The sequence below is a fragment of the Crocuta crocuta genome, unplaced genomic scaffold, assembly GCF_008692635.1.
Source record: "Crocuta crocuta isolate KB4526 unplaced genomic scaffold, BGI_CrCroc_1.0 scaffold394, whole genome shotgun sequence".
NCBI classification, from domain to species: domain Eukaryota; kingdom Metazoa; phylum Chordata; class Mammalia; order Carnivora; family Hyaenidae; genus Crocuta; species Crocuta crocuta.
Genome location: NW_027531920.1, coordinates 304,713 through 314,198, shown reverse-complemented (window position 1 = coordinate 314,198; position 9,486 = coordinate 304,713). Strand labels below are relative to the sequence as shown.

The 9,486-nt window shown below is 43.1% G+C and overlaps 1 protein-coding gene across 1 annotated transcript in view; it reads right to left on the bottom strand.

Annotated features, from left to right (window-relative positions):
- The window catches only part of DGAT2L6 (diacylglycerol O-acyltransferase 2 like 6), a 23,749-nt gene that overhangs the window by 13,706 nt on the left and 557 nt on the right, over positions 1–9,486 (bottom strand). The window lies entirely within an intron of this gene.

Genomic DNA, 9,486 nt, shown 5'->3' with positions numbered 1-9,486 from the left:
TGTCTCTGCCCCTCTCCAGCACGTGTTCTCTCTCTCTCTCTCTCTCTCTCTCTCTCTCTCTCTCTCTCTCAAAAATAAGTAAACAGTAAAAAAAAAAAAAACCCCACATAGATCATGGAATAGAATAGAGAGTTCAGAAATAAACCCACACATATACGATCAGTTAACTTACGACAAAAGAGTCAAGAATATACAATGAGAAAAAGACAGTTTCTTCACCAAATGGTGTAAATATAAGAACGTGTGGGAGTAAGTGGTAATTTAATAATTCAACATCTAACATGGCTTCCTATGACTTTTAGGGTGAAGTCCAGTCTTGTAATCCGGGTTTCAGAGTCACTCTGTAGTGGAGCCCCAGGCCACCCCCTTGTCCTCTGCATTCCACCATGCTGTTCTGTCAGTTCCTTCAGTTCCTTCTGCTCTCTAGCCTCTGGGCTTCGGTGCATGTTGTCCCTTTTACCTGGAAGAATCTTTCTTCAGTTCTTTTCTGGCTAGTTCCTATTTATCTTTTAGGCCTCAAGATAAATGTCACAGTTTCAGCGTTTTGGAGCTATCTTTGACTTCTTTCCCTTTCCAAAAAAATCTCTTTCCCATTCATTCTCCTGCCTCTATGTCCATTGCTACTGCTATGGTTGAAGGCTTGACCTCCTCTGGTTTGGACTGCAATCTGTAGTCAGCTCTTTTCGCCTGCCTGTCTCTTCCCCTCTGGTCCATTTCCAATGCTATTGCCGGATTTTTTTTTAAAGCACAGTCATAATGTTTTTTTGCCTCTGAAACCTCAATATTTTCCCACTGCTGGCAGAAAAAAAGTGTAAACTGTTATCCTGACATGTAAGGCCCTCCATGGACTAACTCCAAACACCTTCCTAACCTCATCTCTCACTACCGCACTCATACTGCTTATGCTCTAGCCCAGTATTTCTCAAAGCATTGTCTTCATACCACTGTAGGTACACTAGATGATCTGAGGTGGTGTATGGATGGAAAATCACTTTAATATATAATGAATAAAAAGTGAATTTATGGTAGTGATCTAAATATCTGTTATAATACGCTAATTTAGGTAACAGCAATGAGTCAATTCGGAAAAATGTTAATTTGTAATAGCAGAGGTGGTACTCAACTGTAGAAAAAACCAGAAGGTGGGATGCAAATGGCTGAAATATGGGAAAAAGAGGTTCAACCACCTTAGTCTACTCCCCATTCCCATCTCCATGCCTTCGGTGGTTCCATTCCTTTATTCTGGCTACCCTCTCTTCAACTTTCTGCCTATCAAAGTTCTCTCAGCCTTCAAGGATTAGCTCAAATGATACCCCCTTGACGATACTTTTGGTGATTTTCTGCTCAGAATGAAGGGTTCCCTCCTCCACACAGCCACAGCATGTTACTTATGCTTCTGTTTGGCCCTGTTTCATTCTGCTGCTTGTGTAGTTAGTACCTCATATGTCTAGCCCTCTCCCTATTAGACACTAAGCTTCTTTTGTTTTATAATTTTTTAAAGCTTATTGATTTATTTTGAGAGAGAGAGAGAGAGACAGAGAGACAGAGGGAGAGAGAGAGAGAGGGAAAATCCTAAGCAATCCAAAGCAGGCTCCATGCTCTCAGCACAGAGCCTGATGTGGGGCTTGAACTCATGAGCTGTGAGATCATGACCTGAGCTGAAATCAAGAGTCAGATGCTTAACTTGCTGACCCGCTGATATGCCTCGAGCATTTATTTTTAATAAGCACTCTGTTCAGGACTTAATGTACATTATCTCATTTAATTCTCTCATAAATGTGGCGAGTAGATAATTTTATTATCCCTATTTTATATATGAAAAATGTGATGCTCGGAGTGGTGAAGCTTTGGGAGAAGAAAGGTTTCAAGCTTTAGGAAAAAAGTAGGTAGCATTTGTGGAGTCTTTACTATGTGCCAAGAGCTATTTTAGACACTTTGTGTGTGTTACCTCATATTAATACCTATAGCAAAGAAAGCTCATGCCTTCCAGGAACTCACACTCCAGTGGAGAAGACTGATACCATAAACAATGGATAGATTCCAGAGGATGAGAACTATATAGTCAAATGTTATTCCATGCGAACCCAAACAGAAGACCATTTCTTACTACTGGCGAACCTAGAAAGGCTTCTTGTGGAGGCTAAGGTTTAAGTTGAATTTTGTAGAAAGAGTAGGATTTGGACAGAGAGATTAGTGGAGAAAGGGCCTTCCATGAATGAGAAAGAACTTGAACAAAGACCTGTAGATGGAGGAGTCCAAGGCCCATAACACCATAACCTGCAAAAGTACAGGGAGCCTTGGAAGCCATGGAATAGGAGATGGAACTGTGAGGGAAGTTGGGGAGATTAGATTTGATGCTAGAGGAAATATGAAGCCAGTGAAGGTTATTAAGCAGAGGAACAGCATGATCATATCTGTGTATCAGAAGATAATTTGGGACAACTGTAGTAGCAAGTGAAACTGTAAGCATCAGCTAAGAGATGCAGTAATATACTTTTAAATGTTTATTTATTTATATTTGAGAGACAGGGTGAGAGAGAAAGAGTGAAAGACAGAGAGCAGGAAAGGGGCACAAAGAGAGGGAGAGAGAATCCCAAGCAGGCTCTGTACTGTCTGCAGAGACCCCAGTGTGGGACTTGATCCCACGAACTGAGATCATGACCTGAATGGAAATCAAGAGTCAGACACTCAACTGACTGAGCCACTCAGGTGCCCCGAGATGCAGTAGTTTAGATGAGAGACAATGGAAACACGAAGTAGATTACTATTGGTCAAACCAATTTGAAAGATACTATGGAGGTAGAATTTTCAGACTGACAGTTGATCAGATGTAGGGTAAATGAATAATGCCTTGAAGGATCCTCTGGGACTGCTGGGAATGTATTAAAGTCCCTATTTGCCTAATTTTCTAGGATCTAGTTACTGACTATTCTTCCTGAAGGTGCAATGAACTCAGAACCTAGGGTGCCTGTCTCAGAAGTGGTTGGCATTCCTCTGTTGATTAAATGGCAAGGTTGGCAGTGTCTTATGAGGTGGAGTGGTTGGACTTGAAGTAATGTCAATTTCTATTTACAGAAAGAAAGAAAATGAACATCTACTGAGGATTTTTTTTGGCTCTTTGATCTTCAGAATGGTCTTTAGAGGCAGATACTATGATCTGTTTCTATAGTTGTGGAGAGTGAATGACTTACTTGTGAAGATCACATAAAAATAATATTTATGGGGGTGCCTGGATGGCTCAGTTAGTTAAGTGTTCAACCCTCAATTTTGGCTCAGGTCATGATCTCACAGCTTGTGAAATCAAGCCCTGCATCAGGCTTTGCCCTGATAGTGCAGAGCCTGCTTAGGATTCTCNCTATGTGCCAAGAGCTATTTTAGACACTTTGTGTGTGTTACCTCATATTAATACCTATAGCAAAGAAAGCTCATGCCTTCCAGGAACTCACACTCCAGTGGAGAAGACTGATACCATAAACAATGGATAGATTCCAGAGGATGAGAACTATATAGTCAAATGTTATTCCATGCGAACCCAAACAGAAGACCATTTCTTACTACTGGCGAACCTAGAAAGGCTTCTTGTGGAGGCTAAGGTTTAAGTTGAATTTTGTAGAAAGAGTAGGATTTGGACAGAGAGATTAGTGGAGAAAGGGCCTTCCATGAATGAGAAAGAACTTGAACAAAGACCTGTAGATGGAGGAGTCCAAGGCCCATAACACCATAACCTGCAAAAGTACAGGGAGCCTTGGAAGCCATGGAATAGGAGATGGAACTGTGAGGGAAGTTGGGGAGATTAGATTTGATGCTAGAGGAAATATGAAGCCAGTGAAGGTTATTAAGCAGAGGAACAGCATGATCATATCTGTGTATCAGAAGATAATTTGGGACAACTGTAGTAGCAAGTGAAACTGTAAGCATCAGCTAAGAGATGCAGTAATATACTTTTAAATGTTTATTTATTTATATTTGAGAGACAGGGTGAGAGAGAAAGAGTGAAAGACAGAGAGCAGGAAAGGGGCACAAAGAGAGGGAGAGAGAATCCCAAGCAGGCTCTGTACTGTCTGCAGAGACCCCAGTGTGGGACTTGATCCCACGAACTGAGATCATGACCTGAATGGAAATCAAGAGTCAGACACTCAACTGACTGAGCCACTCAGGTGCCCCGAGATGCAGTAGTTTAGATGAGAGACAATGGAAACACGAAGTAGATTACTATTGGTCAAACCAATTTGAAAGATACTATGGAGGTAGAATTTTCAGACTGACAGTTGATCAGATGTAGGGTAAATGAATAATGCCTTGAAGGATCCTCTGGGACTGCTGGGAATGTATTAAAGTCCCTATTTGCCTAATTTTCTAGGATCTAGTTACTGACTATTCTTCCTGAAGGTGCAATGAACTCAGAACCTAGGGTGCCTGTCTCAGAAGTGGTTGGCATTCCTCTGTTGATTAAATGGCAAGGTTGGCAGTGTCTTATGAGGTGGAGTGGTTGGACTTGAAGTAATGTCAATTTCTATTTACAGAAAGAAAGAAAATGAACATCTACTGAGGATTTTTTTTGGCTCTTTGATCTTCAGAATGGTCTTTAGAGGCAGATACTATGATCTGTTTCTATAGTTGTGGAGAGTGAATGACTTACTTGTGAAGATCACATAAAAATAATATTTATGGGGGTGCCTGGATGGCTCAGTTAGTTAAGTGTTCAACCCTCAATTTTGGCTCAGGTCATGATCTCACAGCTTGTGAAATCAAGCCCTGCATCAGGCTTTGCCCTGATAGTGCAGAGCCTGCTTAGGATTCTCTCTCTCTCTCTCTCTCTCTCTCTCTCTCTGTCTCTCTCTCTCTATGCCCCTCCCCTGCTCTCTCTCTCTCTCTCAAATAGATAAACTTTAAGAAAAAATAACACTGACATACTTGCACAAGGTCCCATAGCAAGAGTGGCAGACCTGGTCTATCTGACTCCTAAAACTATGCTCTATTTTACATAGTATCAGAAGCCAGAGAAAGAAGGCAGTCTTACCCTCCCCCCTCCCCCCCCCAAAAAAAAGATGATCAGGAGAGAGGAAAAAGGAAAAGAGATGGGCTTAATGGTCTCTATTGAGGGGGAATTTAGAATTTAGTGTCAATTTAGTGTCAGGCCTGGTCTTGTGAGAAATATAACCATGAAAAGATATGGCTCCTATTCTCATGGGGATTATTGGATAGAAGGGGCAAAGGATCCAAAGGCTGCTACCTAACATATTTTTACAAAGTGCTTTGGACTTTCACAGGTGATACAGTCTTGGGGTGTCTAGAAAATTTGCAGAGAAGATGTAAATTGAGCAATATCTCAAAGGACAGGTTGTCCATGATTATTAGTCCAAGGAGAGGGATCAGAGCATCTTTCCAGTGGAGAGAACAGTCAGAGCAGAGGTGAAGGAGTGGGAGAGTACCCTTTATGTGTGTTCTGCGAATAGACTGCTTGGAACACAAGCCTCACATAGGGGAAGAGTAAGGGGATGAGCTGGTAAAAGGGTAGAGTCAGAGAGTGGAGGAGGGCCTTGAATGCCCAGGCTAACACATTTGTACATCACCGAGTGGGCAGTGGGAAATCACTGACTATTTTTGAGCAGGAGAGAACTATAATCAAATATGTTTTCAAAAGACTGTACTGGGAGCAAGCGGTGGAATAGATTGGAGAGGGTGGATAGAGGGTAGAGGGCCAGGAAAGAGGATATTGCAACAGTTTATTTAGATAAAGGGTGACACACGTGCAGAAGAGACAGATAAAGAGCCATCCTCTAGTGGAAGTGGGCCCTTAGAGGGCCTCTCAGGGCCACTGCCTAATTCTAAGGGTCACAATTATTTGTATTTCACATCTCCCCCAGACTGTCTTTTCATTCCTCTCTTCTCCCTTCTTCCCTCTTTCTTGTTCCTCTGCCTTTTTCTCCCTCTTTCCCCCTATTTCCTCTCCCATTACTTTCAGGGATGCTCAGTGATCAGCCATGATTCTGAACATCATTTGGAAAAGTGGAGAGACACTGGGGGAGGCTCTGAGCAAGACAGAGGAATGAAGGAAAGCAGGTGAGTGAAAGAAAAAAGAAGGAAATTAAGAAGGAAGGAAGGAAGGGAGGGAGGGAGGGAGGATGGACGCTATTCTATATGGAGTATTTACTGTAGACCAAGCTGAAAGGTGGGGATGATGAGGCTAAGCGGGGTCCCAGTACTTGTTGGAAGTCACGCAGCTAATTGCTATCCAAGTTTGACAAACTCCAGAACCCACATCCTATTCATCATGTTTCACTGTTTCTGTTTCCTGCTTTTCCTGATCCCTCAACTTGGTGCAATAATTTTTCTCCGAAACCCTAATATCACTTCATTGTGACTCTTTCTTTCGCTTACTATAGTCTGTTTTATATTGCAGTGACTTGTGTATGTGTGCAGCACTGATGCGTAAACTGTGTACAATGGTGGAACTAATAATTGCTTTATCTTTGTTGCTAGATAGTAAGGAATTGGTGCTTGATCCCCGGTAGTCTTGACAAGGACCATCACCACCTTGTAATTAGTATTTGCTCTATAACTATTGAACAGATTTTAATGTCTTGGGCACCTCTGTGGGCATCTTACACTGTTATAGATGCTCCAAGGCCCAGGATTCATGTTGTGATTTCTAGCACAATCACTAAAACGACAGAGACATCTAAACTAGTAGAGGAAGGCAAATGGAATGATAGAAATAATTAGTTTAAAAGAAGTTAAGACAGGGGCACCTGGGTGGCTCAGTCAGCTAAGCATCCGACTCTTGATTTTGGCTCAGGTCATGATCTCACAGTTTGCAGGTTCAGGCCGCGTAGGGCTCTGCGCTGGAGGTGCTGAGCCTGCTTGAGATTCTCTCTCTACCCCTCCCCGTTCGTGCTGTCTCTCTTTGTCTCNAAATGGAATGATAGAAATAATTAGTTTAAAAGAAGTTAAGACAGGGGCACCTGGGTGGCTCAGTCAGCTAAGCATCCGACTCTTGATTTTGGCTCAGGTCATGATCTCACAGTTTGCAGGTTCAGGCCGCGTAGGGCTCTGCGCTGGAGGTGCTGAGCCTGCTTGAGATTCTCTCTCTACCCCTCCCCATTCGTGCTTGCTCTCTTTGTCTCTTAAAATGAATAAAGAAACTTTTTAAAATATTATATTACATTAAATAAGCCAGTCGCAAAAGGACAAATAGTGTATGATTCCACTTATATGAGGTACCCAGAGGAGTCAAATTCACAGAGAGAGAAAGTAGAAGAGCGGTTGCGGGGGGGCTGGGGGGAGGGGAAAATAGTGAGTTCTTGTTCAATGGGCACAGACTTCAGTTTTGGAAGAGGAAAAGAGCTCTGGAGGTGGACGGTGGTGATGGTTGCACAACCGTGAATGTGTTTAATGCTGTGAAATGTACACTGAAATATAATTGAAAGGTTGGTTTGATGTTACACGCATTTTACCACAATTAAAAAGAAATCTTTTAAAAATGCAGGTGAAAGAAAATACTCACACTTATTATTAGTGTCTTCACTTGAGACACATAAGTGCCATCATTTGTCCATAACATCCCCGCTCCACACCTCCAGCCCGTCCAGAAGTGGAAGCTGGTAAGATGGGGGGGTGGGCATTCCTAGGAGACTAACCCTCACCTCTGGGCCCTTACATTTTCAGTGTTGGATATGCCTCTACACGATCCCTGTCCACAGACAGTGTCCTTTGAGAGGAAGAAAGGAGGAGAGAAGAAAATCCTTAAAAACGAATCATCTTCTGGGAGGAAAATGAAAACATTTTCTTGAGGAGAGCTCCCTAGGAGAGTCAGACTAATCCGGGCATTTGTGTTTGAATACCACACAACGGCTTTTTGGGGTGGCACAGACCCCACACCAAAAAGGAAGAACTTAACACACCTCTTGCTCTCTCTTTTTAAAAAACTTGATTTAAATGTTTATTTATCTTTGAGAGAGAGAGAGACAGAGTGTGAGAGGGAGAGGGGCAGAGGGAGAGGAGACACAGAATCCGAAGCAGCTCCAGGCTCTGAGCTGTCAGCACAGAGCCCAACTCGGGGCTTGAACTCAACGCACAGTGAGATCATGACCCGAGCCAAAGTTGGACACTTAACTAACTGACTGAGCCACCCAGGTGCCTCTCTACCTCTCTTGACCTGTTTTCCCTGCTCTCTAGTCCCCAGACTTTCCCATTCTTCCTAGGATTCAGACTTGAAATGGTGGCTGCCACTGCTATATCCAGCTTTTTAGGACATTCCTGTGCCCCCTCACTTTCCTTACTGAGGCCTGCAACTTGTCAAAGGGCTCTGTTTGAGGACGTTAAGATAAACACAAAGGAAAACAGAAAAAATGAAAGACTAGAAGCAAATTTACAGAAAAATCCCTCCCTCCCCCTTAACACAGTCAGGCCATTGATGGACTAAGTGCTCACTATGATTTGATTTCAATGAGCGCTCAATAAGTCATCATCTTCGGCAGTCACATACCCCTTTGGCAGTTTGGTGAAGCCTAGGGACCACTTCTCTGAATAATATTGTAAATGCACAAAATAAAATATACAGATTTACAAAGGAAATGCAATATATTAAAACACAGCTCTCGAAACATCGCCAAAAGTGTGTCATAGTAACATGGACCTCTTAGTTTATGCATCAAATAACCAGACCTAATGGCAGTTCCAATAACGACTGGAATTTTGAAGTAGCCATGAGCATAAATGAAACTTCGAAATGCCTGCAAGAACTGGCATGTGAAACGCAAATCTGTGATGTCTCTTACTGACAAATTCACTGCTAATGTTTCTGTGGCTTTTTGCCTACAGTCATTATTTCAATTCAAAGTTAGTGAATACAAAGGTAATTTTTGCTATGCAAATTTAAGTTGTCCACCCCCACCCCAAATACTAGGTCCATAGGTCTTTGGTTAAGACCCTCTGTTCTAAGGGATCATATAGTCTCCCATAGACTGGAATTGGCTACCTTCAGGATGACATTTCTTCCCATCCAGTTTCCATGCTTGGCCCTGGAATTGGTTGCCCATGAAGTCCTAGTTTCTGGCTGGGAAAAGCTTAGTGCTCTCAACCCATTTGCCCAGCACTGATAATTGCCATGCTGTGAGTCCACTGCACAGCTGGCCCTTTATTAAAGTTCTGTCTAATGAGTCACTCAGGCAGCTCCCAGATTTTCCAGAATTTTCTCGCCAGAGTTTTAGACTAGAAAAGCGCCTTGTGCCTACCTAGCAACACCAACTCTGCTACCCATCACCACCTTTGCCCCCATCCCTGAATATGACTCTTTTCCGCAAGTCAGAGGGGGTGCGCAGGGGAACGGGTAAAATGGGTGATGGGCATTAAGGAGGGTACTTGTTGGGGCGCCTGGGTGGCTCAGTCGGTTGAGCGTCCGACTTCGGCTCCCGTCATGATCTCGCTGTTCGTGGGTTCGAGCCCCGCGTCGGGCTCTGTGCTGACTGCCAGCTCAGAGCCTGG